Source organism: Schistocerca serialis, unplaced genomic scaffold, assembly GCF_023864345.2.
Source record: "Schistocerca serialis cubense isolate TAMUIC-IGC-003099 unplaced genomic scaffold, iqSchSeri2.2 HiC_scaffold_1410, whole genome shotgun sequence".
Lineage (NCBI taxonomy): Eukaryota > Metazoa > Arthropoda > Insecta > Orthoptera > Acrididae > Schistocerca > Schistocerca serialis.
The window spans coordinates 1-15906 of record NW_026047637.1 but is presented as its reverse complement, the minus strand read 5'-3'; the positions used below and the strand labels follow the sequence as shown (position 1 = coordinate 15906).

Genomic DNA, 15906 nt, shown 5'->3' with positions numbered 1-15906 from the left:
TGTTGTAAAGTTGTTAGCTTGTAACGATGTAATGTTAATAAATAAATTCATAAATCTCCAAAAAAAAAAAAAAATACACGAAGCGCGTCCTTCCGGCTCATAAGTTTTGGATCTCAGGATTGCGTTCGCGCTAACGTGACGAATTGTCAATAAAAAAAAATGCGGCTGCTTTCGACCGAAAAGTATGATTTTGTGTGTGTTGGGATAAGAACCGAATGCGAATTCTTCCATGCGCCTACATTATATGGGCGCCAACGGCCATACCATGTTGAATACACCGGTTCTCGTCCGATCACCGAAGTTAAACAACATCGGGCGTGGTTAGTACTTGGATGGGTGACCACCTGGGAACACCACGTGCTGTTGGCTCCCTTTCATTTACTTTTTTTTTTATACCGCCCTCTTTCCATACCACCGTTCTGTTGTGACAAAGATTCTTGCTTAAGCATTTTAATCTACTGTAATGACCATAAGGTGCGAAATTGCAGTAAATATCTCAGTTTGAGGGAGAATGTGCTAACCAAGTTCGCCAGGAAGTCTTTGAAAACGACAAAACAGTACGAATCGGGCAGATGTGTTCTGAAATACGTCAGGGCCTGTTGTTGTGTAGCGGTGTACAATTCCTACTTCGATATGTAATTATAAATTTATTCTTTAGTCGTCTCGTCTCGTCTCCTCATCTCCTGCAGACGTTTCTTGTGCTTGCGCTGTTATATGGGCCACGACCCGAGCGGCAGCGAGCGGCAGTCGAGCAAAGTCGGGACAAGTCGGGACGGGGACAGGGACAGGAATGGTGCGAATGCACTGCAAATTACGCAAACACCTCGTCTGAGGCGAGGCGAGGCGAGGCGAGGCGAGGAAGCTCACATCGCCAGCAGTGGCGCCCTCCAACAAGACACTGCCACACCCCGCACAGGCCTTACGCCGGTCGGCCGCGCGCCAGCCCTCCTGCGCTGGACACCAGGAACAAGATGCGTCTTCCGCGAGTGTCGAAGGCTGCACGCGCCAAGCGGATGACAGGAGGTGCAACGAGAAGCTGCGCGTCTCACACACACGGCGGCGCGCCCGCTAATTCGGCAGTCGCTCTGCTGGCACGTCGGATTGCGGAAGGAAGTGCTTACAATTACAATTCTGTTCGTGTTTTATGTTGTAAAGTTGTTAGCTTGTAACGATGTAATGTTAATAAATAAATTCATAAATCTCCAAAAAAAAAAAAAAAATACACGAAGCGCGTCCTTCCGGCTCATAAGTTTTGGATCTCAGGATTGCGTTCGCGCTAACGTGACGAATTGTCAATAAAAAAAAATGCGGCTGCTTTCGACCGAAAAGTATGATTTTGTGTGTGTTGGGATAAGAACCGAATGCGAATTCTTCCATGCGCCTACATTATATGGGCGCCAACGGCCATACCATGTTGAATACACCGGTTCTCGTCCGATCACCGAAGTTAAACAACATCGGGCGTGGTTAGTACTTGGATGGGTGACCACCTGGGAACACCACGTGCTGTTGGCTCCCTTTCATTTACTTTTTTTTTTATACCGCCCTCTTTCCATACCACCGTTCTGTTGTGACAAAGATTCTTGCTTAAGCATTTTAATCTACTGTAATGACCATAAGGTGCGAAATTGCAGTAAATATCTCAGTTTGAGGGAGAATGTGCTAACCAAGTTCGCCAGGAAGTCTTTGAAAACGACAAAACAGTACGAATCGGCAGATGTGTTCTGAAATACGTCAGGGCCTGTTGTTGTGTAGCGGTGTACAATTCCTACTTCGATATGTAATTATAAATTTATTCTTTAGTCGTCTCGTCTCGTCTCCTCATCTCCTGCAGACGTTTCTTGTGCTTGCGCTGTTATATGGGCCACGACCCGAGCGGCAGCGAGCGGCAGTCGAGCAAAGTCGGGACAAGTCGGGACGGGGACAGGGACAGGAATGGTGCGAATGCACTGCAAATTACGCAAACACCTCGTCTGAGGCGAGGCGAGGCGAGGCGAGGCGAGGAAGCTCACATCGCCAGCAGTGGCGCCCTCCAACAAGACACTGCCACACCCCGCACAGGCCTTACGCCGGTCGGCCGCGCGCCAGCCCTCCTGCGCTGGACACCAGGAACAAGATGCGTCTTCCGCGAGTGTCGAAGGCTGCACGCGCCAAGCGGATGACAGGAGGTGCAACGAGAAGCTGCGCGTCTCACACACACGGCGGCGCGCCCGCTAATTCGGCAGTCGCTCTGCTGGCACGTCGGATTGCGGAAGGAAGTGCTTACAATTACAATTCTGTTCGTGTTTTATGTTGTAAAGTTGTTAGCTTGTAACGATGTAATGTTAATAAATAAATTCATAAATCTCCAAAAAAAAAAAAAAAATACACGAAGCGCGTCCTTCCGGCTCATAAGTTTTGGATCTCAGGATTGCGTTCGCGCTAACGTGACGAATTGTCAATAAAAAAAAATGCGGCTGCTTTCGACCGAAAAGTATGATTTTGTGTGTGTTGGGATAAGAACCGAATGCGAATTCTTCCATGCGCCTACATTATATGGGCGCCAACGGCCATACCATGTTGAATACACCGGTTCTCGTCCGATCACCGAAGTTAAACAACATCGGGCGTGGTTAGTACTTGGATGGGTGACCACCTGGGAACACCACGTGCTGTTGGCTCCCTTTCATTTACTTTTTTTTTTATACCGCCCTCTTTCCATACCACCGTTCTGTTGTGACAAAGATTCTTGCTTAAGCATTTTAATCTACTGTAATGACCATAAGGTGCGAAATTGCAGTAAATATCTCAGTTTGAGGGAGAATGTGCTAACCAAGTTCGCCAGGAAGTCTTTGAAAACGACAAAACAGTACGAATCGGCAGATGTGTTCTGAAATACGTCAGGGCCTGTTGTTGTGTAGCGGTGTACAATTCCTACTTCGATATGTAATTATAAATTTATTCTTTAGTCGTCTCGTCTCGTCTCCTCATCTCCTGCAGACGTTTCTTGTGCTTGCGCTGTTATATGGGCCACGACCCGAGCGGCAGCGAGCGGCAGTCGAGCAAAGTCGGGACAAGTCGGGACGGGGACAGGGACAGGAATGGTGCGAATGCACTGCAAATTACGCAAACACCTCGTCTGAGGCGAGGCGAGGCGAGGCGAGGCGAGGAAGCTCACATCGCCAGCAGTGGCGCCCTCCAACAAGACACTGCCACACCCCGCACAGGCCTTACGCCGGTCGGCCGCGCGCCAGCCCTCCTGCGCTGGACACCAGGAACAAGATGCGTCTTCCGCGAGTGTCGAAGGCTGCACGCGCCAAGCGGATGACAGGAGGTGCAACGAGAAGCTGCGCGTCTCACACACACGGCGGCGCGCCCGCTAATTCGGCAGTCGCTCTGCTGGCACGTCGGATTGCGGAAGGAAGTGCTTACAATTACAATTCTGTTCGTGTTTTATGTTGTAAAGTTGTTAGCTTGTAACGATGTAATGTTAATAAATAAATTCATAAATCTCCAAAAAAAAAAAAAAATACACGAAGCGCGTCCTTCCGGCTCATAAGTTTTGGATCTCAGGATTGCGTTCGCGCTAACGTGACGAATTGTCAATAAAAAAAAATGCGGCTGCTTTCGACCGAAAAGTATGATTTTGTGTGTGTTGGGATAAGAACCGAATGCGAATTCTTCCATGCGCCTACATTATATGGGCGCCAACGGCCATACCATGTTGAATACACCGGTTCTCGTCCGATCACCGAAGTTAAACAACATCGGGCGTGGTTAGTACTTGGATGGGTGACCACCTGGGAACACCACGTGCTGTTGGCTCCCTTTCATTTACTTTTTTTTTTATACCGCCCTCTTTCCATACCACCGTTCTGTTGTGACAAAGATTCTTGCTTAAGCATTTTAATCTACTGTAATGACCATAAGGTGCGAAATTGCAGTAAATATCTCAGTTTGAGGGAGAATGTGCTAACCAAGTTCGCCAGGAAGTCTTTGAAAACGACAAAACAGTACGAATCGGCAGATGTGTTCTGAAATACGTCAGGGCCTGTTGTTGTGTAGCGGTGTACAATTCCTACTTCGATATGTAATTATAAATTTATTCTTTAGTCGTCTCGTCTCGTCTCCTCATCTCCTGCAGACGTTTCTTGTGCTTGCGCTGTTATATGGGCCACGACCCGAGCGGCAGCGAGCGGCAGTCGAGCAAAGTCGGGACAAGTCGGGACGGGGACAGGGACAGGAATGGTGCGAATGCACTGCAAATTACGCAAACACCTCGTCTGAGGCGAGGCGAGGCGAGGCGAGGCGAGGAAGCTCACATCGCCAGCAGTGGCGCCCTCCAACAAGACACTGCCACACCCCGCACAGGCCTTACGCCGGTCGGCCGCGCGCCAGCCCTCCTGCGCTGGACACCAGGAACAAGATGCGTCTTCCGCGAGTGTCGAAGGCTGCACGCGCCAAGCGGATGACAGGAGGTGCAACGAGAAGCTGCGCGTCTCACACACACGGCGGCGCGCCCGCTAATTCGGCAGTCGCTCTGCTGGCACGTCGGATTGCGGAAGGAAGTGCTTACAATTACAATTCTGTTCGTGTTTTATGTTGTAAAGTTGTTAGCTTGTAACGATGTAATGTTAATAAATAAATTCATAAATCTCCAAAAAAAAAAAAAAATACACGAAGCGCGTCCTTCCGGCTCATAAGTTTTGGATCTCAGGATTGCGTTCGCGCTAACGTGACGAATTGTCAATAAAAAAAAATGCGGCTGCTTTCGACCGAAAAGTATGATTTTGTGTGTGTTGGGATAAGAACCGAATGCGAATTCTTCCATGCGCCTACATTATATGGGCGCCAACGGCCATACCATGTTGAATACACCGGTTCTCGTCCGATCACCGAAGTTAAACAACATCGGGCGTGGTTAGTACTTGGATGGGTGACCACCTGGGAACACCACGTGCTGTTGGCTCCCTTTCATTTACTTTTTTTTTTATACCGCCCTCTTTCCATACCACCGTTCTGTTGTGACAAAGATTCTTGCTTAAGCATTTTAATCTACTGTAATGACCATAAGGTGCGAAATTGCAGTAAATATCTCAGTTTGAGGGAGAATGTGCTAACCAAGTTCGCCAGGAAGTCTTTGAAAACGACAAAACAGTACGAATCGGCAGATGTGTTCTGAAATACGTCAGGGCCTGTTGTTGTGTAGCGGTGTACAATTCCTACTTCGATATGTAATTATAAATTTATTCTTTAGTCGTCTCGTCTCGTCTCCTCATCTCCTGCAGACGTTTCTTGTGCTTGCGCTGTTATATGGGCCACGACCCGAGCGGCAGCGAGCGGCAGTCGAGCAAAGTCGGGACAAGTCGGGACGGGGACAGGGACAGGAATGGTGCGAATGCACTGCAAATTACGCAAACACCTCGTCTGAGGCGAGGCGAGGCGAGGCGAGGCGAGGAAGCTCACATCGCCAGCAGTGGCGCCCTCCAACAAGACACTGCCACACCCCGCACAGGCCTTACGCCGGTCGGCCGCGCGCCAGCCCTCCTGCGCTGGACACCAGGAACAAGATGCGTCTTCCGCGAGTGTCGAAGGCTGCACGCGCCAAGCGGATGACAGGAGGTGCAACGAGAAGCTGCGCGTCTCACACACACGGCGGCGCGCCCGCTAATTCGGCAGTCGCTCTGCTGGCACGTCGGATTGCGGAAGGAAGTGCTTACAATTACAATTCTGTTCGTGTTTTATGTTGTAAAGTTGTTAGCTTGTAACGATGTAATGTTAATAAATAAATTCATAAATCTCCAAAAAAAAAAAAAAATACACGAAGCGCGTCCTTCCGGCTCATAAGTTTTGGATCTCAGGATTGCGTTCGCGCTAACGTGACGAATTGTCAATAAAAAAAAATGCGGCTGCTTTCGACCGAAAAGTATGATTTTGTGTGTGTTGGGATAAGAACCGAATGCGAATTCTTCCATGCGCCTACATTATATGGGCGCCAACGGCCATACCATGTTGAATACACCGGTTCTCGTCCGATCACCGAAGTTAAACAACATCGGGCGTGGTTAGTACTTGGATGGGTGACCACCTGGGAACACCACGTGCTGTTGGCTCCCTTTCATTTACTTTTTTTTTTATACCGCCCTCTTTCCATACCACCGTTCTGTTGTGACAAAGATTCTTGCTTAAGCATTTTAATCTACTGTAATGACCATAAGGTGCGAAATTGCAGTAAATATCTCAGTTTGAGGGAGAATGTGCTAACCAAGTTCGCCAGGAAGTCTTTGAAAACGACAAAACAGTACGAATCGGCAGATGTGTTCTGAAATACGTCAGGGCCTGTTGTTGTGTAGCGGTGTACAATTCCTACTTCGATATGTAATTATAAATTTATTCTTTAGTCGTCTCGTCTCGTCTCCTCATCTCCTGCAGACGTTTCTTGTGCTTGCGCTGTTATATGGGCCACGACCCGAGCGGCAGCGAGCGGCAGTCGAGCAAAGTCGGGACAAGTCGGGACGGGGACAGGGACAGGAATGGTGCGAATGCACTGCAAATTACGCAAACACCTCGTCTGAGGCGAGGCGAGGCGAGGCGAGGCGAGGAAGCTCACATCGCCAGCAGTGGCGCCCTCCAACAAGACACTGCCACACCCCGCACAGGCCTTACGCCGGTCGGCCGCGCGCCAGCCCTCCTGCGCTGGACACCAGGAACAAGATGCGTCTTCCGCGAGTGTCGAAGGCTGCACGCGCCAAGCGGATGACAGGAGGTGCAACGAGAAGCTGCGCGTCTCACACACACGGCGGCGCGCCCGCTAATTCGGCAGTCGCTCTGCTGGCACGTCGGATTGCGGAAGGAAGTGCTTACAATTACAATTCTGTTCGTGTTTTATGTTGTAAAGTTGTTAGCTTGTAACGATGTAATGTTAATAAATAAATTCATAAATCTCCAAAAAAAAAAAAAAAATACACGAAGCGCGTCCTTCCGGCTCATAAGTTTTGGATCTCAGGATTGCGTTCGCGCTAACGTGACGAATTGTCAATAAAAAAAAATGCGGCTGCTTTCGACCGAAAAGTATGATTTTGTGTGTGTTGGGATAAGAACCGAATGCGAATTCTTCCATGCGCCTACATTATATGGGCGCCAACGGCCATACCATGTTGAATACACCGGTTCTCGTCCGATCACCGAAGTTAAACAACATCGGGCGTGGTTAGTACTTGGATGTGGTGACCACCTGGGAACACCACGTGCTGTTGGCTCCCTTTCATTTACTTTTTTTTTTATACCGCCCTCTTTCCATACCACCGTTCTGTTGTGACAAAGATTCTTGCTTAAGCATTTTAATCTACTGTAATGACCATAAGGTGCGAAATTGCAGTAAATATCTCAGTTTGAGGGAGAATGTGCTAACCAAGTTCGCCAGGAAGTCTTTGAAAACGACAAAACAGTACGAATCGGCAGATGTGTTCTGAAATACGTCAGGGCCTGTTGTTGTGTAGCGGTGTACAATTCCTACTTCGATATGTAATTATAAATTTATTCTTTAGTCGTCTCGTCTCGTCTCCTCATCTCCTGCAGACGTTTCTTGTGCTTGCGCTGTTATATGGGCCACGACCCGAGCGGCAGCGAGCGGCAGTCGAGCAAAGTCGGGACAAGTCGGGACGGGGACAGGGACAGGAATGGTGCGAATGCACTGCAAATTACGCAAACACCTCGTCTGAGGCGAGGCGAGGCGAGGCGAGGCGAGGAAGCTCACATCGCCAGCAGTGGCGCCCTCCAACAAGACACTGCCACACCCCGCACAGGCCTTACGCCGGTCGGCCGCGCGCCAGCCCTCCTGCGCTGGACACCAGGAACAAGATGCGTCTTCCGCGAGTGTCGAAGGCTGCACGCGCCAAGCGGATGACAGGAGGTGCAACGAGAAGCTGCGCGTCTCACACACACGGCGGCGCGCCCGCTAATTCGGCAGTCGCTCTGCTGGCACGTCGGATTGCGGAAGGAAGTGCTTACAATTACAATTCTGTTCGTGTTTTATGTTGTAAAGTTGTTAGCTTGTAACGATGTAATGTTAATAAATAAATTCATAAATCTCCAAAAAAAAAAGAAAAATACACGAAGCGCGTCCTTCCGGCTCATAAGTTTTGGATCTCAGGATTGCGTTCGCGCTAACGTGACGAATTGTCAATAAAAAAAAATGCGGCTGCTTTCGACCGAAAAGTATGATTTTGTGTGTGTTGGGATAAGAACCGAATGCGAATTCTTCCATGCGCCTACATTATATGGGCGCCAACGGCCATACCATGTTGAATACACCGGTTCTCGTCCGATCACCGAAGTTAAACAACATCGGGCGTGGTTAGTACTTGGATGGGTGACCACCTGGGAACACCACGTGCTGTTGGCTCCCTTTCATTTACCTTTTTTTTTTATACCGCCCTCTTTCCATACCACCGTTCTGTTGTGACAAAGATTCTTGCTTAAGCATTTTAATCTACTGTAATGACCATAAGGTGCGAAATTGCAGTAAATATCTCAGTTTGAGGGAGAATGTGCTAACCAAGTTCGCCAGGAAGTCTTTGAAAACGACAAAACAGTACGAATCGGCAGATGTGTTCTGAAATACGTCAGGGCCTGTTGTTGTGTAGCGGTGTACAATTCCTACTTCGATATGTAATTATAAATTTATTCTTTAGTCGTCTCGTCTCGTCTCCTCATCTCCTGCAGACGTTTCTTGTGCTTGCGCTGTTATATGGGCCACGACCCGAGCGGCAGCGAGCGGCAGTCGAGCAAAGTCGGGACAAGTCGGGACGGGGACAGGGACAGGAATGGTGCGAATGCACTGCAAATTACGCAAACACCTCGTCTGAGGCGAGGCGAGGCGAGGCGAGGCGAGGAAGCTCACATCGCCAGCAGTGGCGCCCTCCAACAAGACACTGCCACACCCCGCACAGGCCTTACGCCGGTCGGCCGCGCGCCAGCCCTCCTGCGCTGGACACCAGGAACAAGATGCGTCTTCCGCGAGTGTCGAAGGCTGCACGCGCCAAGCGGATGACAGGAGGTGCAACGAGAAGCTGCGCGTCTCACACACACGGCGGCGCGCCCGCTAATTCGGCAGTCGCTCTGCTGGCACGTCGGATTGCGGAAGGAAGTGCTTACAATTACAATTCTGTTCGTGTTTTATGTTGTAAAGTTGTTAGCTTGTAACGATGTAATGTTAATAAATAAATTCATAAATCTCCAAAAAAAAAAAAAAATACACGAAGCGCGTCCTTCCGGCTCATAAGTTTTGGATCTCAGGATTTGCGTTCGCGCTAACGTGACGAATTGTCAATAAAAAAAAATGCGGCTGCTTTCGACCGAAAAGTATGATTTTGTGTGTGTTGGGATAAGAACCGAATGCGAATTCTTCCATGCGCCTACATTATATGGGCGCCAACGGCCATACCATGTTGAATACACCGGTTCTCGTCCGATCACCGAAGTTAAACAACATCGGGCGTGGTTAGTACTTTGGATGGGTGACCACCTGGGAACACCACGTGCTGTTGGCTCCCTTTCATTTACTTTTTTTTTTTATACCGCCCTCTTTCCATACCACCGTTCTGTTGTGACAAAGATTCTTGCTTAAGCATTTTAATCTACTGTAATGACCATAAGGTGCGAAATTGCCAGTAAATATCTCAGTTTGAGGGAGAATGTGCTAACCAAGTTCGCCAGGAAGTCTTTGAAAACGACAAAACAGTACGAATCGGCAGATGTGTTCTGAAATACGTCAGGGCCTGTTGTTGTGTAGCGGTGTACAATTCCTACTTCGATATGTAATTATAAATTTATTCTTTAGTCGTCTCGTCTCGTCTCCTCATCTCCTGCAGACGTTTCTTGTGCTTGCGCTGTTATATGGGCCACGACCCGAGCGGCAGCGAGCGGCAGTCGAGCAAAGTCGGGACAAGTCGGGACGGGGACAGGGACAGGAATGGTGCGAATGCACTGCAAATTACGCAAACACCTCGTCTGAGGCGAGGCGAGGCGAGGCGAGGCGAGGAAGCTCACATCGCCAGCAGTGGCGCCCTCCAACAAGACACTGCCACACCCCGCACAGGCCTTACGCCGGTCGGCCGCGCGCCAGCCCTCCTGCGCTGGACACCAGGAACAAGATGCGTCTTCCGCGAGTGTCGAAGGCTGCACGCGCCAAGCGGATGACAGGAGGTGCAACGAGAAGCTGCGCGTCTCACACACACGGCGGCGCGCCCGCTAATTCGGCAGTCGCTCTGCTGGCACGTCGGATTGCGGAAGGAAGTGCTTACAATTACAATTCTGTTCGTGTTTTATGTTGTAAAGTTGTTAGCTTGTAACGATGTAATGTTAATAAATAAATTCATAAATCTCCAAAAAAAAAAAAAAATACACGAAGCGCGTCCTTCCGGCTCATAAGTTTTGGATCTCAGGATTGCGTTCGCGCTAACGTGACGAATGTCAATAAAAAAAAATGCGGCTGCTTTCGACCGAAAAGTATGATTTTGTGTGTGTTGGGATAAGAACCGAATGCGAATTCTTCCATGCGCCTACATTATATGGGCGCCAACGGCCATACCATGTTGAATACACCGGTTCTCGTCCGATCACCGAAGTTAAACAACATCGGGCGTGGTTAGTACTTGGATGGGTGACCACCTGGGAACACCACGTGCTGTTGGCTCCCTTTCATTTACTTTTTTTTTTATACCGCCCTCTTTCCATACCACCGTTCTGTTGTGACAAAGATTCTTGCTTAAGCATTTTAATCTACTGTAATGACCATAAGGTGCGAAATTGCAGTAAATATCTCAGTTTGAGGGAGAATGTGCTAACCAAGTTCGCCAGGAAGTCTTTGAAAACGACAAAACAGTACGAATCGGCAGATGTGTTCTGAAATACGTCAGGGCCTGTTGTTGTGTAGCGGTGTACAATTCCTACTTCGATATGTAATTATAAATTTATTCTTTAGTCGTCTCGTCTCGTCTCCTCATCTCCTGCAGACGTTTCTTGTGCTTGCGCTGTTATATGGGCCACGACCCGAGCGGCAGCGAGCGGCAGTCGAGCAAAGTCGGGACAAGTCGGGACGGGGACAGGGACAGGAATGGTGCGAATGCACTGCAAATTACGCAAACACCTCGTCTGAGGCGAGGCGAGGCGAGGCGAGGCGAGGAAGCTCACATCGCCAGCAGTGGCGCCTCCAACAAGACACTGCCACACCCCGCACAGGCCTTACGCCGGTCGGCCGCGCGCCAGCCCTCCTGCGCTGGACACCAGGAACAAGATGCGTCTTCCGCGAGTGTCGAAGGCTGCACGCGCCAAGCGGATGACAGGAGGTGCAACGAGAAGCTGCGCGTCTCACACACACGGCGGCGCGCCCGCTAATTCGGCAGTCGCTCTGCTGGCACGTCGGATTGCGGAAGGAAGTGCTTACAATTACAATTCTGTTCGTGTTTTATGTTGTAAAGTTGTTAGCTTGTAACGATGTAATGTTAATAAATAAATTCATAAATCTCCAAAAAAAAAAAAAAATACACGAAGCGCGTCCTTCCGGCTCATAAGTTTTGGATCTCAGGATTGCGTTCGCGCTAACGTGACGAATTGTCAATAAAAAAAAATGCGGCTGCTTTCGACCGAAAAGTATGATTTTGTGTGTGTTGGGATAAGAACCGAATGCGAATTCTTCCATGCGCCTACATTATATGGGCGCCAACGGCCATACCATGTTGAATACACCGGTTCTCGTCCGATCACCGAAGTTAAACAACATCGGGCGTGGTTAGTACTTGGATGGGTGACCACCTGGGAACACCACGTGCTGTTGGCTCCCTTTCATTTACTTTTTTTTTTATACCGCCCTCTTTCCATACCACCGTTCTGTTGTGACAAAGATTCTTGCTTAAGCATTTTAATCTACTGTAATGACCATAAGGTGCGAAATTGCAGTAAATATCTCAGTTTGAGGGAGAATGTGCTAACAAGTTCGCCAGGAAGTCTTTGAAAACGACAAAACAGTACGAATCGGCAGATGTGTTCTGAAATACGTCAGGGCCTGTTGTTGTGTAGCGGTGTACAATTCCTACTTCGATATGTAATTATAAATTTATTCTTTAGTCGTCTCGTCTCGTCTCCTCATCTCCTGCAGACGTTTCTTGTGCTTGCGTCTGTTATATGGGCCACGACCCGAGCGGCAGCGAGCGGCAGTCGAGCAAAGTCGGGACAAGTCGGGACGGGGACAGGGACAGGAATGGTGCGAATGCACTGCAAATTACGCAAACACCTCGTCTGAGGCGAGGCGAGGCGAGGCGAGGCGAGGAAGCTCACATCGCCAGCAGTGGCGCCCTCCAACAAGACACTGCCACACCCCGCACAGGCCTTACGCCGGTCGGCCGCGCGCCAGCCTCCTGCGCTGGACACCAGGAACAAGATGCGTCTTCCGCGAGTGTCGAAGGCTGCACGCGCCAAGCGGATGACAGGAGGTGCAACGAGAAGCTGCGCGTCTCACACACACGGCGGCGCGCCCGCTAATTCGGCAGTCGCTCTGCTGGCACGTCGGATTGCGGAAGGAAGTGCTTACAATTACAATTCTGTTCGTGTTTTATGTTGTAAAGTTGTTAGCTTGTAACGATGTAATGTTAATAAATAAATTCATAAATCCTCCAAAAAAAAAAAAAAATACACGAAGCGCGTCCTTCCGGCTCATAAGTTTTGGATCTCAGGATTGCGTTCGCGCTAACGTGACGAATTGTCAATAAAAAAAAATGCGGCTGCTTTCGACCGAAAAGTATGATTTTGTGTGTGTTGGGATAAGAACCGAATGCGAATTCTTCCATGCGCCTACATTATATGGGCGCCAACGGCCATACCATGTTGAATACACCGGTTCTCGTCCGATCACCGAAGTAAACAACATCGGGCGTGGTTAGTACTTGGATGGGTGACCACCTGGGAACACCACGTGCTGTTGGCTCCCTTTCATTTACTTTTTTTTTTATACCGCCCTCTTTCCATACCACCGTTCTGTTGTGACAAAGATTCTTGCTTAAGCATTTTAATCTACTGTAATGACCATAAGGTGCGAAATTGCAGTAAATATCTCAGTTTGAGGGAGAATGTGCTAACCAAGTTCGCCAGGAAGTCTTTGAAAACGACAAAACAGTACGAATCGGCAGATGTGTTCTGAAATACGTCAGGGCCTGTTGTTGTGTAGCGGTGTACAATTCCTACTTCGATATGTAATTATAAATTTATTCTTTAGTCGTCTCGTCTCGTCTCCTCATCTCCTGCAGACGTTTCTTGTGCTTGCGCTGTTATATGGGCCACGACCCGAGCGGCAGCGAGCGGCAGTCGAGCAAAGTCGGGACAAGTCGGGACGGGGACAGGGACAGGAATGGTGCGAATGCACTGCAAATTACGCAAACACCTCGTCTGAGGCGAGGCGAGGCGAGGCGAGGCGAGGAAGCTCACATCGCCAGCAGTGGCGCCCTCCAACAAGACACTGCCACACCCCGCACAGGCCTTACGCCGGTCGGCCGCGCGCCAGCCCTCCTGCGCTGGACACCAGGAACAAGATGCGTCTTCCGCGAGTGTCGAAGGCTGCACGCGCCAAGCGGATGACAGGAGGTGCAACGAGAAGCTGCGCGTCTCACACACACGGCGGCGCGCCCGCTAATTCGGCAGTCGCTCTGCTGGCACGTCGGATTGCGGAAGGAAGTGCTTACAATTACAATTCTGTTCGTGTTTTATGTTGTAAAGTTGTTAGCTTGTAACGATGTAATGTTAATAAATAAATTCATAAATCTCCAAAAAAAAAAAAAAATACACGAAGCGCGTCCTTCCGGCTCATAAGTTTTGGATCTCAGGATTGCGTTCGCGCTAACGTGACGAATTGTCAATAAAAAAAAATGCGGCTGCTTTCGACCGAAAAGTATGATTTTGTGTGTGTTGGGATAAGAACCGAATGCGAATTCTTCCATGCGCCTACATTATATGGGCGCCAACGGCCATACCATGTTGAATACACCGGTTCTCGTCCGATCACCGAAGTTAAACAACATCGGGCGTGGTTAGTACTTGGATGGGTGACCACCTGGAACACCACGTGCTGTTGGCTCCCTTTCATTTACTTTTTTTTTTATACCGCCCTCTTTCCATACCACCGTTCTGTTGTGACAAAGATTCTTGCTTAAGCATTTTAATCTACTGTAATGACCATAAGGTGCGAAATTGCAGTAAATATCTCAGTTTGAGGAGAATGTGCTAACCAAGTTCGCCAGGAAGTCTTTGAAAACGACAAAACAGTACGAATCGGCAGATGTGTTCTGAAATACGTCAGGGCCTGTTGTTGTGTAGCGGTGTACAATTCCTACTTCGATATGTAATTATAAATTTATTCTTTAGTCGTCTCGTCTCGTCTCCTCATCTCCTGCAGACGTTTCTTGTGCTTGCGCTGTTATATGGGCCACGACCCGAGCGGCAGCGAGCGGCAGTCGAGCAAAGTCGGGACAAGTCGGGACGGGGACAGGGACAGGAATGGTGCGAATGCACTGCAAATTACGCAAACACCTCGTCTGAGGCGAGGCGAGGCGAGGCGAGGCGAGGAAGCTCACATCGCCAGCAGTGCGCCCTCCAACAAGACACTGCCACACCCCGCACAGGCCTTACGCCGGTCGCCGCGCGCCAGCCCTCCTGCGCTGGACACCAGGAACAAGATGCGTCTTCCGCGAGTGTCGAAGGCTGCACGCGCCAAGCGGATGACAGGAGGTGCAACGAGAAGCTGCGCGTCTCACACACACGGCGGCGCGCCCGCTAATTCGGCAGTCGCTCTGCTGGCACGTCGGATTGCGGAAGGAAGTGCTTACAATTACAATTCTGTTCGTGTTTTATGTTGTAAAGTTGTTAGCTTGTAACGATGTAATGTTAATAAATAAATTCATAAATCTCCAAAAAAAAAAAAAATACACGAAGCGCGTCCTTCCGGCTCATAAGTTTTGGATCTCAGGATTGCGTTCGCGCTAACGTGACGAATTGTCAATAAAAAAAAATGCGGCTGCTTTCGACCGAAAAGTATGATTTTGTGTGTGTTGGGATAAGAACCGAATGCGAATTCTTCCATGCGCCTACATTATATGGGCCGCCAACGGCCATACCATGTTGAATACACCGGTTCTCGTCCGATCACCGAAGTTAAACAACATCGGGCGTGGTTAGTACTTGGATGGGTGACCACCTGGGAACACCACGTGCTGTTGGCTCCCTTTCATTTACTTTTTTTTTTATACCGCCCTCTTTCCATACCACCGTTCTGTTGTGACAAAGATTCTTGCTTAAGCCATTTTAATCTACTGTAATGACCATAAGGTGCCGAAATTGCAGTAAATATCTCAGTTTGAGGGAGAATGTGCTAACCAAGTTCGCCAGGAAGTCTTTGAAAACGACAAAACAGTACGAATCGGCAGATGTGTTCTGAAATACGTCAGGGCCTGTTGTTGTGTAGCGGTGTACAATTCCTACTTCGATATGTAATTATAAATTTATTCTTTAGTCGTCTCGTCTCGTCTCCTCATCTCCTGCAGACGTTTCTTGTGCTTGCGCTGTTATATGGGCCACGACCCGAGGCGGCAGCGAGCGGCAGTCGAGCAAAGTCGGGACAAGTCGGGACGGGGACAGGGACAGGAATGGTGCGAAATGCACTGCAAATTACGCAAACACCTCGTCTGAGGCGAGGCGAGGCGAGGCGAGGCGAGGAAGCTCACATCGCCAGCAGTGGCGCCCTCCAACAAGACACTGCCACACCCGCACAGCCTTACGCCGGTCGGCCGCGCGCCAGCCCTCCTGCGCTGGACACCAGGAACAAGATGCGTCTTCCGCGAGTGTCGAAGGCTGCACGCGCCAAGCGGATGACAGGAGGTGCAA

General features: G+C 49.5%; 14 non-coding genes across 14 annotated transcripts; all 14 read left to right on the top strand.

The window, feature by feature from the left end:
* Nucleotides 1–250: 250 nt before the first annotated feature.
* On the top strand, nt 251–369 carry LOC126442829 (5S ribosomal RNA). Its single transcript, XR_007581662.1, has one exon. It is a non-coding gene; the product is annotated as a 5S ribosomal RNA (ribosomal RNA).
* A 1027-nt stretch (nt 370–1396) lies between these two features.
* Nucleotides 1397–1515, top strand: LOC126442828 (5S ribosomal RNA). Its single transcript, XR_007581661.1, has one exon. It is a non-coding gene; the product is annotated as a 5S ribosomal RNA (ribosomal RNA).
* Nucleotides 1516–2541: 1026 nt separating this feature from the next.
* Nucleotides 2542–2660, top strand: LOC126442827 (5S ribosomal RNA). Its single transcript, XR_007581660.1, has one exon. It is a non-coding gene; the product is annotated as a 5S ribosomal RNA (ribosomal RNA).
* A 1025-nt stretch (nt 2661–3685) lies between these two features.
* Nucleotides 3686–3804, top strand: LOC126442826 (5S ribosomal RNA). Its single transcript, XR_007581659.1, has one exon. It is a non-coding gene; the product is annotated as a 5S ribosomal RNA (ribosomal RNA).
* Nucleotides 3805–4829: 1025 nt separating this feature from the next.
* LOC126442825 (5S ribosomal RNA) lies at nt 4830–4948 on the top strand. Its single transcript, XR_007581658.1, has one exon. It is a non-coding gene; the product is annotated as a 5S ribosomal RNA (ribosomal RNA).
* Nucleotides 4949–5973: 1025 nt separating this feature from the next.
* LOC126442851 (5S ribosomal RNA) lies at nt 5974–6092 on the top strand. The gene has a single exon (XR_007581682.1). It is a non-coding gene; the product is annotated as a 5S ribosomal RNA (ribosomal RNA).
* A 1026-nt stretch (nt 6093–7118) lies between these two features.
* On the top strand, nt 7119–7238 carry LOC126442849 (5S ribosomal RNA). Its single transcript, XR_007581680.1, has one exon. It is a non-coding gene; the product is annotated as a 5S ribosomal RNA (ribosomal RNA).
* Nucleotides 7239–8264: 1026 nt separating this feature from the next.
* LOC126442850 (5S ribosomal RNA) lies at nt 8265–8383 on the top strand. Its single transcript, XR_007581681.1, has one exon. It is a non-coding gene; the product is annotated as a 5S ribosomal RNA (ribosomal RNA).
* Nucleotides 8384–9410: 1027 nt separating this feature from the next.
* Nucleotides 9411–9530, top strand: LOC126442844 (5S ribosomal RNA). The gene has a single exon (XR_007581676.1). It is a non-coding gene; the product is annotated as a 5S ribosomal RNA (ribosomal RNA).
* Nucleotides 9531–10556: 1026 nt separating this feature from the next.
* On the top strand, nt 10557–10675 carry LOC126442848 (5S ribosomal RNA). The gene has a single exon (XR_007581679.1). It is a non-coding gene; the product is annotated as a 5S ribosomal RNA (ribosomal RNA).
* A 1024-nt stretch (nt 10676–11699) lies between these two features.
* LOC126442836 (5S ribosomal RNA) lies at nt 11700–11818 on the top strand. Its single transcript, XR_007581668.1, has one exon. It is a non-coding gene; the product is annotated as a 5S ribosomal RNA (ribosomal RNA).
* A 1025-nt stretch (nt 11819–12843) lies between these two features.
* LOC126442846 (5S ribosomal RNA) lies at nt 12844–12961 on the top strand. The gene has a single exon (XR_007581677.1). It is a non-coding gene; the product is annotated as a 5S ribosomal RNA (ribosomal RNA).
* A 1025-nt stretch (nt 12962–13986) lies between these two features.
* LOC126442847 (5S ribosomal RNA) lies at nt 13987–14104 on the top strand. Its single transcript, XR_007581678.1, has one exon. It is a non-coding gene; the product is annotated as a 5S ribosomal RNA (ribosomal RNA).
* Nucleotides 14105–15126: 1022 nt separating this feature from the next.
* Nucleotides 15127–15245, top strand: LOC126442824 (5S ribosomal RNA). The gene has a single exon (XR_007581657.1). It is a non-coding gene; the product is annotated as a 5S ribosomal RNA (ribosomal RNA).
* Nucleotides 15246–15906: the final 661 nt, after the last annotated feature.